At 39.1% G+C, this 12,774-nt stretch overlaps 1 protein-coding gene across 3 annotated transcripts in view; it reads left to right on the forward strand.

Annotated features, from left to right (window-relative positions):
- Positions 1–12,774, forward strand: part of CTNND2 (catenin delta 2) — a 933,243-nt gene that overhangs the window by 351,745 nt on the left and 568,724 nt on the right. The window lies entirely within an intron of this gene.

The following is a 12,774-nucleotide window of genomic DNA, read 5'->3' on the forward strand; positions in this document are numbered from 1 at the left end:
TTAGTCACTTGCCCACAAAATAAATGATCCACCCTAGGACCATGTTTTCATATTTAAAGTGTGTGTGTGTGTGTGTGTGTGTGTGTGTGTGTGTATGTGTGTAATGTGAGTATGTGTGAAAGAATCATGAAGCTCTCTATAAGACAGCTTTTATTTCTCAGTAATGCATCATACTTTTCTATCGTCCTGTTCTACATTGTGTTTTTGACCTTCTACATTTTTAGGGAGGAGTCTTAGTTCAGGAAACAATAGTTGCTGTGGCAAATCAACTCCAACATTGCAGTGACTTAATGCAAGAGCAGTTTGCTTCTCATTTATGCAACAGATGGAGGTAGTGGATGGTAACCAGGGGCTGCCCCTCTGCTTTCCCTCCTACAGTGATGAAGGATCCAGCTTCTCTCTTGAGAGCTCTGTCATCCCTATACCTCATTGTCAATTGCATTGCTAGTTGCATCACTGCACCTACAAACCATTGGTGAAAACCAGTCACATGGCCTCTCGTAGATGGAAGAAGGGTGGGGATCCCTAGACCTGGGGTCTATAGCCACTCTGCTCAGGAGCATGAATTTGATGGTCTCTTAGCCACCTGCTCTGACAAAAGAATTAAAAAGGTCCTTGTCTCCATTGCTCTAAAATATTTTATCATTGTAGTCAGAATGTTTCCCACCAGAGTCATTTGCCATCGGTCTTTTAACATCATTCTTTTTTTTGTTTAACAATGATGAATTTTTGCAAGGAAATCATTGCACTCTTGTTAGACTAGCTTCCTTGGGTGCAATATCATTTTCCATCCCAAAACTTTATTTTGGGCATGTGAAAGTGTATCCACCTCTGCATCCAAGTACCTAGGTTATCAGTAGCTGTGAATGGGTACATGGGGACCCCTTAAACTCATCACAGATTTGTTGAACACCCAGATTAACCAAAGCAGAATGGACAAGAAAAAAATGCGAATTGTGCCTACCTGAAATTGTTTACAGAAGGTTGACTGGTTGAAGATGGTGAGACTAAGTCAGGGAGAAAAATGTTTGTAAATATGTATTCGAACCAGTTCCTACGGTTATACGTATTTGAAGAGCTTTCTCTTAAAGATGTTTTTTTCTTTTCCCCTACTTCCTGAGAAGCTAAGACTGTCAGGTTTTTAGGTCTATACACACCACTGAATTCACGTTTATTTCACTTTGAAACCCGTTGTTTCGTTATTGGTCAGTTTCTATATCCAGTCTTTCTGTGTGCTATGTTTGCATACTGTACATCTTTTATTTTATTAAATCCACCCCCAGCCCCTGGTAGAAATAGGTCTAGGGGACCATGTTGTATCCTGTGCCTGAATGCCCAACCTCTGATTGGATTAGAGATAGATATCTGATCTAATGGTGATTCATCCAGTGACCAACCTGTAAGAAATTGGTCTTACTCTTGAAAACGCAAAATAAGTGATCCACAGGTGCCCGGGTAGCTCAGTCAGTTAAGTGTCTGACTTTGGCTCAGGTCACGATCTCACAGTTTGTTGGTTTGAGTCCCACATTGGGCTCTGTGCTGACAGCTCGGAGCCTGGAGGCTGCTTCAGATTTGTGTCTCCCTCTCTCTCTGTGCCTTCCCTGCTTGTGCTCTGTCTCTCTCTCTCTCAAAAAATAAATAAACATTAAAAAACATTTTTTTTAAGTAAGTGATCCAAAGTCTGTGACATCTAATGGTAAGCAGTAGAGGACGGTGGCCCTGTGGATTCGTGCCAGTGGAGGCATCTGTAATGACAAAAAGTAGTCCAACAGAGAGACTGTATTGTTCCTGAGAGTCAAACAGGCCAGTTTGCTTATCATTGGGAGCAGCTGAATTTTTAAATTCTTAAAAACTTCCCTCCTCCCTCATTTGATTTGACTGAATTGATTTCTTTTCCTTGGGTCCAAGGTATCTGGAATGGAACCCATCAGTGAACTACCAAAGTTGACAGAAAAATTATCCCATGACAACTTTTGATTCTTAATCTTATATTCTTAGCTCTCAGCCATGATACACAATCAATAGTTCTGTGTAAAATATATATTGAATGGTAATGTTAAGTGCAGATGACACTACCTAATTATTTCTCCTTGCCAGATAGCTATATAATGTCAGTTTTCATTAAGCTCAATTATTTTGTATATTGGAAATCTCCAGTGTATGAATCTGCACTTGAATAATACAAGCAATTTACTGATAATTCATTGGGGGAAAGTCTAATACATAGCTTCCACTGTTCTTTTTTTGTCATAACCTAGTTGTTTGCTCAGCTTCAGAAATCACCTTTGGAAATTCAGGTCTTTATTAAGTGTGATAGACTAACCTAGTTAGCACATCAAAAGGAATATTCAAAAAACATTTAAAAATAGAATACAAACATTTCTTAAAAGGAGAATAGGTAAAGAAGTCTTTGATAATTTAGATGTTGTTTCGTACTTCTTAGGGATGCTAAGGAGGGGTAAGAGAGTTTCTTAGAGGAAATGAAACAAACCAAATATTTTTTAGACTTTTAGTGGAAGTGGTAAAAATGACTCATAAATATAGTTTGGTTTTCCTCTGCCTTTTATCAGTGATAGGAAATTCTCCATTTGGTTTCTAAGACTCTTTCCCTGGTAGTCACATTGACAGTTGAAACTTTCAAGAAAACTTTTGTTGATATGCATTTATAACAGTCAACTTTATAATAATCAGATCATGAGCGTGAACACTGGGAACTTGGAGAAGGAAAAGCTGGAGCTCCCTGTTGGTGAAGCACGTCAGCTACTGTGTCCAAACAGCCAGACCTTCAGTAGCTGCAAATAGGAACGTTGTGATCTCCTAACATCTTCACAGACTTTTTTTTAATGTTTATTTATTTTTGAGAGAGAGAGACAGAGCGTGAGCACGGGAGGGGTGGAGAGAGACAGGGAGACGCAGAATCCGAAGCAGCCTCCAGGCTCTGAGCTGTCAGCACAGAGCCTGACACGGGGCTCAAACCCCTAACCATGACATCATGACCTGAACCGAAGTCAGACATTTAACTGACTGAGCCCCCAGGCGCCCCGCTTCACAGACTTGTCTAAACATCTGTGTTGGTATTGAAGCTTCCCGAGTTCAGATGCATTAGTGGTGAAGTGTTGGGATTCTTCTACACAGGAATTATTGGTGCTTCTTACTGCAACTACACATCCACCATGCACCTTATCTCCTTCCTGACTTGGCTTTGCTCACTCTTTCCAGCCCAGTCCTTTCCAAGGTGTTAGATTCTGCTCCCTTCCCATGAGAGCGTTTGGTTTCACATCTTCTCCTTGATTGCTCAGAACCATCCAGATCCGAGTCAGGAACTTTACTTACACAGATGTTGCCCTTTATTCAGGGTCATGATCAAATCCCCCTTGCTCGTGGCTCACTCCCACACTCTGGCCACTTGTGATTACTTGGCTAATGCCCGTCCCTCAGGCCAAGGCCTGTCAGTGATCATGGTCTGACAGCCCTGTGAGCCATTCATTCCCTCCCAGGCTGGGGGCCATGCATTACTCTTTTAAGTCTCCTGGTCTGAGGACCTGCTTATACCTGTACCCATGTCATTCTCTCCACAGACTCTAATAACAGCATTCTAGCTCATCCTTCTGCCTGCGGTATGCCCAAATCTATCCCCCATACAGGGTGAGATTGAGCTACATAATACATAAATCAGAACCGTGTTCGGGAAGCATTCTTTCCCACTTCTATAAACATACCTGTCTTTCCCATTTCAGTGCCTATGACCATGTGATCCCTTCTATCTAGAATGTCTTCCTTCTTTCACCAGGACACCCCCTCCGGTGAATCCAGTTACCCAGCTGAGGGCTCATATCCTTCTGAACCTTTCCTTGATCAGTCCAAATTGGATCAGGTGTCCCTTCCTTGAGGGTCATTAGAACTTAAAGCATTAGAGATGAGACACCATTGACGCTTTGAGAGGTTGCCTGCCAGAGAATGTCTAACCTTCACGCAAAGGATGTGTGGGGATTTTCTCCAGTGCTACTGAAAATTTAAGGACATCAAAATAGATGACTAATCATATCCCTGATTCCCAAGAACACAATGGGAGAAACACTGAATGCAAACCAGAGTTGAACCTATCTTATGGACTCTTCTTAAAGGACACCTGACTCTTGGAAACAATGATGATGATGATGATGATGATGATGATGATGATGATGATGATGATGATTTACAACAACGGTCTAGAGCTCAGAGACAAAGGAAGTCAAAAATTCAAAGCTACAGAGATTTGACACCTAAATTCTCTATTGCTGGCTTTAAAGATGGAGAGGCTATGTGACTAGCAATGCACATGGCTTCTAGAAGCTGAGAGTGATCCTTGACTGACGGCAGCAAGAAGAGGGTCTCAGTACTAAAACCAAAAGGAATTGAATTCCGCTCACATCCTGAATAAACTTGAAACAGATTATTTTCTAGAACATCAACAAAGGAATCTAGCCCAGCAGAAACTCTGATGCTAACCTTTAATGACCTTGAACAGAGAAACCAACCATGCCACATCTGAATTTTACAAAACTTATGAAACTGTTAGCGTAAAAAATGGGGCATTGTTTTAAGCTGCTCAGTTAGTGGTAACTTGTTACACAGTAATAGGAAATATTGACAGTGCTTTCCAGTTGGTCATTAGAGATTATAATAAGCTGAATTATTGAAAGTTTTCCAAGAAAATAAATCTTTTCTGTGACCATCTATATTTCATTCCAAAGGTGAATGTCTATAGCCCATTTTATTTTTCATGCATGTATATATGCGTTTGGATTCACATATTAAAATAATCTGTAGCTTTTATTCTAAGAAGTGGAGGTATTTGAATATGGAGTAGCGGCATTATTGATTGTGGAATAAGGACTATTAAATAAAGCAATCATACTTAGGCTCACCATTTTCTTTAATAATATAGACACCCAAGATTCTAATTGGAGTTATATATGTTTAAAAAGACGAAATGTTAGGGGCCCCTGGGTGGCTCAGTCAGTTAGGTATCCAACTTCGGTTCAGGTTATGACCTCAGGGTTCATGGGTTCGAGCCCCACCTTGGGCTCTATGCTTACAGCTCAGAGCCTGGAGTGCTCTGGATTCTGTTGGTCTCCCCTTCTCTCTGCCCTTTCTCTTCTTGTGCTCTGTCTCTCTGTTTTTCAAAAATAAATGTTAAAAAAATTTTTAAATACAAAACGTAATATATATATTCACACACACACACACACACACACACACACACACACACACACACATATATATGAATTGCTTGCTCCATGTAAGAAGCTGCTCTTTCTTCCCTGCAGATGAACTATTGAATTTCTTGCAAACAAGTGTCCACAAAAGTTTGCCATATCTTAGAGACTGGATGCAAAAGGAATTAATGTTATACGTGTTACCAAAGGTCATTCTCTTTATTAGCTAACTTCTGTGAGCTGAAATGCCAACAATTCTATTAATGGAGTCTAAAAATCTTGTCCACAGTTAACAAAGAAGTCAGGCTTATTTTAGGAAATATGCTGACGTCTAGTTAAAGTAGTTAGAGGTGAAGAAACATTAGTCAAGTAGACACATACTTTTTGTCACAATGAAATGTATTTATTTAAAAGCACGATCACTGAACTTTTTAAGGAAATAAACCATATATGAATATAATTGTAAGTAAAACATGTGCATTTTTTCATTATCCTGTAGGATATGATATTTAAAAAAGTAGATAGTTATATGTATTGTTTTAAGATAAAGAAGGAGTAAATTTGCCAAAATATTTCATTTTGAAAAGAACACAGCTTGGATAATTAAATAATTACTTTTATTTTCTTCACATGAATTTTTTTTACTATGAAGATATGTCTACACATTTGCGTGTTCCCCAATGCCATCATCTAGCCAAAGGGAAAAAAAATCACTCAATGCCATAGGATTCTAGATTCTTACCAGTGGTGAATACAGGCTTGCTCACAGGGGAAAAAAAATAATAGCAATAATAATATTGCTATAATATTATAAAAAGTAGTTTTTACTTGAAAATTAGAGAATAGCTGTTAGTTTCCACACTAGGCAGTATTTCTCATGTGGCTGAAGTATTACTCTTCCAACAAAGTCTAGTGATTTATTTGAACAGGACATTTCATTGATTGAATTGGTAATAAGAATTAACATTGCAGTGGTATTTTCTAAGTCTTTCAGAATGGCTTCTTTGTATGAAAACAGAAATAAAAACAAAAATATAGAGACTATAGACCTATTTTAGAGGTTTTTCTTTTTCATTGCCAATTTAAAAAAAAAAATTGCTTCCCTGTTTCCTTCCAGACTAAATTCCAGAGCAGTAATCTACCTAGAATATGCTCCTGATTTTCTTAAGTCCCTTTGTGAAGCCTTGTTCTTATCTTAAGCCCTGTACTGCCATCTTTCACCTGATCTACTTTTCTCCAGTGACCCAGTCTCTCATAGATTGCCTTTTAATGCTACCGTTATTCCTTTAGGATTTCCTAGTGTAGTCTTGTCTTTTTCTGACATAAATTAAGAATATTCTAGACCACTTTCTGGGCCCTCAAGAAGCACCATCACATTTCTGCTCAGGTCTCCACTCCAGAAAGAGCGGGAACATTCATAGTCTTTGTTGGTTTCACAGGGACATACTTAACTCCTCCTGACCCCTTTTCTCTCAGTCTTCAGTCCCCTGAGCCCTTCCCACCTTGCCTAGAGTCCAAGGTCCCTGTGCTTAGCCACCTCTAGATAGTACCCTAGTGTCCTTTGGATTCCTAGGCGTGCAAGAAAGCTTACACCCCAGGTTGAAGCCACCACCTCGTCCTCACCTGCACGGAGACTTTGCTGAGCCTTCTTAGACACTGAAAGTAGTGGCTGTCCCTCCTGCCTGTCCTCCTTTGTCTTCTAAGTAATTCCTGAAGGGCAGGGGCCAGGGGCGTATGCCAAAGCCGTGGCCAGCACGTGCTAACTGTGCAGTCAGTGCTGAATGAAGCAATGAGTGAATGGATATATAGTATTTCTATGACTGTTCTTATTTTTGTCACTCTTGTTCTGGTAGAAATCACTAGTCGTACTAATTTATAAGGATTTCTGTCTCTATGTATTCCAGAATATATATACATATAATATATATAACATATCAAATGGTTTACATTATTCTGAACTTACCAGATCAGAATATCACCTTTCAGTACTCATTCTAGTTACTTTTCACGTTAAAATAGCACACTGGATTCCAGAGCCAGTTGATTTGAGGTACTGTGTGCATGGAGTTATGGTTGACCTAGTCTCACACTTTCACTCTGACCTTAGGAAGATGATGATACTGGTGATGACTTTAATAATATTAATGACAGGGCACCTGGGTGGCTCAGGCGGTTGAACATCTGTTTCAGCTCAGGTCATAATCTCCCTGTTTGTGAGTTCAAGCCCCCCATCTGGTTCTGTGCTTATAGCACAGAGCCTGCTTCGAATTTTCTCTCTCCTCTCTCTCTGCCCCTCCCCTGCTCTCTCTCTCCCTCTCTCTGTCTCTCAAAATAAATAAATAAACATTAAAAAGTTAAAAAATATTAATGATAATATTTGTTGAGCAATTTTCATAGACCAGGCATGGATATGGTTTACGTAGATCATGCTGTTCACTTCGAGTTAACCCTATGAGTTAAGTCTGATTTCATTTTGTAGATAACAACACAGATGCAGAGAGGGAAATTTGTTTTCCCAACATCCAGCAGCTAGGACCAGACATTGATTGTCGAGCCCAGGTATCTTTACTCCCCAAGTACACATGTTAATATGCCTTAACACGATGCTGTTATTCAGTCTTCAATGGTGTCTTAAATTATGTTGGAAATTATGCATGTTGTAAATAACTATCTAAATGTCTCCAGTCCATTTTCTTCCTAGGGATATAAACATTTTGGACTGATTTTGTGCTTATTTTTTCTCTACCCCCCACCCCAGTAATTATAGCTATTTTGAATTCCTTTATCTGAATATATTTCTGAGATTCATTCTTACACAAATGAGGTAATGAGTGCTAATAGTATATGTTATTATTGCTTTTAATTACATCCAGACTGTTAGGCATTCTCTTGCAAATTGCAGTGGACAAATTATACTAATATTTATGTGTATAAAATGCTACTTGTATTGTCTTAGGCTGTTCAGGCTGCTATAGCAGAATACCATAGATTGAGTAGCTTATAAACAACATGAGTTTATTTCTCATACTTCTGAAGACTGGGAAATCCAAGATGGAGGCACTAGCCAATTTGGTATCTGATGAGTGCCTGCTTCTCAGTTCATAGACAGTTTTCTTTGTGCTGTATCTTCACATGGCAGAAGGGCTGAGGGAGCTCTCTGAGGCCTCCTTTATAAAGGCACTAATTCCATTCATAAAGGCTCCACCCTGATAACCTAATCATATCCAAGAGGCCCCACCTCCAAATACCATCACAGAGTAGAGTAGATTAGGAGGGGCACAAGCGTTCAGTCTATATCACATATTAAACACATTTTTCTAGATTTCTTCTGTGGGATAACAAATAGTCACCTGTCCTGAGGATTTGATGTAGGTCCTAAAAAAGGGTCAAATACTTATAATGATTCAATATTTGTTTAATGTTTATTTATTTTTGAGAGAGAGAGAGAGACAGAGTGCAAGCAGGGGAAGGACAGAGAGAGCGGGGGGACACAGAATCTGAAGCAGGCTCCAAGGTCTGAGCCGTCAGCACAGAGCCCAATGTGAGGCTCAAACCCATTAACACAGATCATGACCTGAGCCAAAGTCGAATGCTTAACTGACTGAACCACCTGGGAGCCCCTTATGTATTTCTTATAGCAACTGCCATAGTTAACACTTTTGTATCAATTTTGAAGCCTGGGGTCTTTCCAAAATGATATATCAAAAAACTAATCTTAACTTTATATTTAAAAACAATATACCAAATCTTATTTAGAGATTTTACATTGTAAAATAGATATTTCAGGAATATTAACTCTAGTTAATTTTAAATTTAATATTCTGATTGGTATAGAACTGAAAATCTTTATAAATTTAGTCTAGAATATTTTCCATATTTTCTGTCATCCTTAGCATTTTTTAACTCATGGATCTGAAAAGTGAAATTGGTAGTTGCATAGTTTAGAGCTAAATTTCTTCATTGTGTTTTTAGATATTGTCTACGCTCACTAATTTCCCTGAATTTCACTTTTTAAAAAAATCTGTAATAGTATAATGCTTTTCTGTAATTTTGCAAAGGTTGAATGAAAAATGTAAGTAAAGCACATATCACCTCGCACATTGTCACTAGTGAATCATATATATTTTTCCTTTTTGATGAATAGAACACATAATCTTTTTGTTGAAGTCTCTTTCCTAATTTTTCTGCAAAAGATGATAAAATAGTTTTTCTCACTATGGGCTAAAACGACATATGAGGGTAGCACCACATTTGTCTCCTTCGTTTTATAGACTAGACAACCACACAGAAATTGACATGATGAATGGAAGAAACTTTTCACATGGCGCATCTTAATGTGTCTCTGCACCTACTGCTCAAGCTGGAGATGAGATTCTTGATATTGTGTGGTTGTGAAATGAAGAGCAGTAATGCAGTGATAACATGTTGACAGGAAATGTTCAGTAAATTAAGATCTAGAAGCCAGTGGCTCTTTGCATGGGTATTTTTCAGACAGGGAGCAGCAAGAGATTAATGCATGGACCAAAATATGCATGCTCATTATTTTCTCTGCTTGTGTAAATACAGTGAGAATTAGAAGTGCCTCTTGGTGAAGGCATTTGTGTGTCCTTCTGCCTTTGCTTAGACACTGAGGGTTCAAGAGCTTTTACCAGCTTTTTTGTATTTATATTTGTGTATGCTCCTTTCAGAGGATTAAAAACCAGTGATATTTCAGCTGACGACATAACAACGAACATTTGATTCGCTTAAAAAGAAAGAACCTCAGTAGTCATCACTGGGATGACAGCAGCTCGCTCAACACCATGACCATTGTGTGTTCAAATTATTAGGATGGAAAGGCAGTGGGGAGCGAGCAGGAAGAATGTGGTAGTGTGTGTGAGGAGATCGTGGTCTGGGCACCAACACACTCAAGAAGTGACTCGGGGCAAGTCATTTGGGTTTTCTGGGCCTCCATTTCTATACCTGTAAAATAGGAATAGTACCTAGGTTTGTTTCAAGTCTTCACTCCTGTGTTCTTCATCTCATTGGCACCTTTCATTTTAGGCAGTAAGTTGCGTGGGAATATTTTAAGATGGCGACATTATGTGAACTTGAGTAACAAATCAAATTGAGAAATGAGGATAGCAAGATGTTCCCAGATAGATTTGGTGCTTCAGAGGAAGGCAGCTAGATGTCTGTACATTCATATAAATAGTTTTTTCCAATATAAGAATCTCCAGTTAGGTCAAGGCATGGATTTTATATTTGGGAAAACACAGTCTAAAAGAAATTGTGTACATATGTATGTTATAAACTACCTCAGATGTTCTCCATGTTTTCCAGTTTGGCTAAAACTAGGGCAAAGATATGGAACTAGAACACAGTTTCACACTGAGAGACCAGGGAGATTGGGCTTTTTTTAAGAAAAAAAAGTTTATTTATTTAGAGAGAGAGAGAGAGAAAGCTTGAGTGGCGAAAGAGCAGAGAGAGAGAGAGAATCCCATGCAGGCTCTGTGTTCAATGTGGAACCTGACGCAGGGCAGGGTCTCACAAATGTGAGATCAAGACCTGAGCCAAAATCAAGAATTGGACACGTAACCTACTGAGCCACTCAGGTACCCCAGGGAGTGGGCTTTTTAAGAACTAACCATTGGTTCCATGAAAAGAAAAATGCTCACGAGGTAATTCTAAGGACCTAATAGGTTAGGAAGCTCTCCTGTGCTTCAAATGTGAAGGCTCCTGGACTCCAGGGGTTTCCAATCAAATACAAAGAGAGATTTATAAGCAGATGAAGCATGATGGAATTTCTCGGTGCTCTGAAGAGAGTAAGTCGTGGCTCTGGGGATAGTTTTACGGAGGGATATTTGTGTGTGAAGGATAGGAACCACTGGTGGGAGACAAAATGGGATAAAGGCATTGCTCAGAGGTAAAGTTCAAAGTCAGAAATTCAGGGGTCAACTTGAAATCACTGTGGTTGGAATAGCCAACGCATGGTGCAGACTGGTGTTGGAGAAGGGTGCAGGCAGACGTAACCATTCTGTGAGCGGTCCCGCAAGTCAGTGTAGTGATCTGGGGTTTGTTGAGTTGTCAGTAGAACGTGGAAGACAGCTTTATCCAAGGAAGTGATGTCATCATCCTTGGTTCTGCCAGCCGCTTGGAGAATGCAGTGAAGCCTGTGGAGGCTGGTGACAGAAATGGCAGCATTTGTCCAACGGAGAAGTCAAAAGATTTAAACCAAGGTCATGAGCACCTATAGCGATTTCAGAGTTGGGAGGCTCTGCGGACTCACTTATGTCAAAGGAGACAGAGTAGGTTTGTGAAATTATTATTTATTTTTCTTAAAAAATGTAAACATTTGTTAGGCTAAGCCAACACTGAGCTTAGCTTCTATTGCAAGCATTGCCCGTTTTCAACAAGGAAATCTCTGATGTTTTTATTTCATGGAATGTGAATGTATTCTAATTCTCCTTTATCCAGGAGAAACTATCATAGAATTTTAAATTTAAGAGATTGCTGTGTTAGCAGCAGGCAGCAAAGATGTTGCCTGATTTGTTGACAGTAAAGCTGCATTCATAAGCCTGTCTTCTCAAACATCTGTGTGTTTAGTACCTCAAGAGCTGAGGAAGTTTAAAAATTGTCACACGTTGTTGCTTCGTCTTCTGCACATATCCGAGAATGTACCTCTCAGCAAGATTTTATTGAAAAGCTATATCTAAAGAATTGACTGCCAACTTTATTCAAAATTTAGCAATTAACCTTTTCTCTCTAATGTGGGAGTGACGGTATCCACCTGTTAGGACTCTGTCATTTTGACATTCTTCATTTAAGGTAAACAGTTTCATTCCGTCTCTTGAAACTCATGCATTCCTGTCGTATCATAAATGCCCAACAAACATTGCAGCTCTAATTTAAGCAGGTGGCTTAGGGTTGTGGATCACAGCACGGAGTTTTGAACTAGTCAGTTTTGGGTTTGATTCTCAGCTCCACGTATCGCTAACTGTGTGACATTGGGAGAAGCTCCATTGATCTATATGTAAATTGTGAAGAATAATACTTACCTTAGAAGTTTGTTGTAAGGATTAAATATGAAAATGTGTTTAAAGCAATTAGCGTAGTGTTTGTCACTGAGGAAATATTCACTATGTGAGGCCTGGTTCTCTCCTTAGTAATTGATGAATTAATTTATATAAATATTGTAATTATGACTCACATGTCACATACACAAATGGGAAAGGCCCTCCTTTTCACAGAGAAATGTTGTTTATTTATATTTTCTCTTCTTTATCCTTTATTTAGGAGGTGATTATGATATCAAATTAACTGAAAACAGTATTCTCACTATTGTCATTCTCCGCCATCACAGTAAAGTGATGTTCTTAAATTTATGTGTGAGTGATATGTATGTGAGGTATGACCATGATGCCTGAAATATCACACTGTTCAGGATACAGTCTCATCACCACGGAAGAGTGTATTTGCCCTCAAGTGGACAGTTGCTCAAGGTCACTGTAATTTGGAGCACCTGTGTTCCCCTATCAATAAACTTTGCATAATGCCTTTGTAACATGGTACAAGAAGAGATAAAGGTGAGAATAGA

This window comes from Acinonyx jubatus, chromosome A1, assembly GCF_027475565.1.
Source record: "Acinonyx jubatus isolate Ajub_Pintada_27869175 chromosome A1, VMU_Ajub_asm_v1.0, whole genome shotgun sequence".
NCBI classification, from domain to species: Eukaryota; Metazoa; Chordata; class Mammalia; order Carnivora; family Felidae; genus Acinonyx; species Acinonyx jubatus.